This window comes from Echinops telfairi, unplaced genomic scaffold, assembly GCF_000313985.2.
Source record: "Echinops telfairi isolate 266 unplaced genomic scaffold, ASM31398v2 ScPeMD7_7;HRSCAF=31, whole genome shotgun sequence".
In the NCBI taxonomy this organism is placed as follows: domain Eukaryota; kingdom Metazoa; phylum Chordata; class Mammalia; order Afrosoricida; family Tenrecidae; genus Echinops; species Echinops telfairi.
In genome coordinates this window covers 17,715,374-17,716,862 of record NW_022103904.1, presented here as the reverse complement: position 1 = coordinate 17,716,862, position 1,489 = coordinate 17,715,374, and positions in this window count along the sequence as shown.

The following is a 1,489-nucleotide window of genomic DNA, read 5'->3' as shown; positions in this document are numbered from 1 at the left end:
CCATACTCACTCCCACCCACCAGACTTGATTTCAGCCATCTTGTCCTTCATCTGCAGTTTTACCCTTAAAGCCAGACCACATAAAAATAATGTTTGGTGTACATATCTGACATACTATGAAATGTTAATTAAAATCACCCTTGGAATACTTCTCACCTACTTAGACCGTCCACTGGAAAGAAACACAGCCCCCCCACCCCTCCTTCCCTATCCCCGGTTCACTATGGAAAGACAAGGCCCAGACAAATCCTCGGACCCTCCAGCAGCTTTCCCTCTCCGGGCCTCTCTCAACACCTGGGGATGTTGAAGTCACCACTGTCCTTCACCATTTTGGACCTGTCTGTTATGGAGGAAAGGCAATGACTGATGTCATTTTGGGACAGAGAAGCCATCTAACACCCAAGAAGCACACCCGCCTTATCTCCTTGGTTGGCACAAAGCACACACCAGAAAGTGGCTGACTCTTGGTTGCGGGCTGCTGGGGCAGGCAGGTGTGGAGGAGGATGCGGCACCCCACTGCTCTTCCCTTTCCTGGGCCCTGCACCCCTGCCACCTCAGCAGGGTTTATTTGTCCATGTTGAAGGAAAGGAGGCACAGCGGGAGCTTTAGATGCCTTTCTGTTAGCACTTTGTCTGGTCCACAGCTTCTCTTCCTCTGTCAAGGGCGCACCTTCACCCTCGCCCCCTCTAAAGAAGATGGCTATGTAGATGTATGACTTAAAAATGGGCACTTGTGAGCTAGCACGTGATTAGAGTGTATACTCAGAACGTATTTTTTAATATTAACACAAATCCTTATCAACTAACTTTTGGGGTGTGTGTTGGGTGGTGGGGTGGAGCAACAATATTATACTGTTGAAAATGTAGTCAAGTAACATTTTGGGGTCCCCGCCTCCCAGCTCACCCTTCTCAGCTGTTTGGTCCTGAGCACTTTACTGTCGTCCTGGCCCTGGCTTGTTTGTTTTCATCAAAGGACCAGTACTGTTTAGGGGGTATGTTTTAGTATAAATAGCTACTAAATTATTAAATTTCCCCTAATTCATTTTAAATGATAATTTTAGCATGTTGTAATCTTTGTGAAAGCTGATGTTTTTCACTACCATCATTTTATTATTCTCTGTGGGGGGAAAGGCCAGCAACCCACAACTAATTGTAGGTTTAATAGGCACAATTGTATGGTTAAGATATATAGATATAGATATATATGGATAGATATAGATATAAAGATTATAATAATGTCATAGAGAATGAGAGAGTTAGGAGAAATTAAAATAATGAAGTCCGACACATTTCATGGTAGCATGCTCACCTCCTGCATGGCCATGATCTCTACAGCCAGGTCTGTGCACAGCGTGGGCCGAGGGCAGGAGCAAGCCGGAGAGAGGTTTATTGCTAACCAAGGATTATATATCTTTTTAGGGGGCATGATTACAGGTAACCACACAGGAAATACAAGCCATAGGAGGGGATATACAACAGGCATAGGTGTA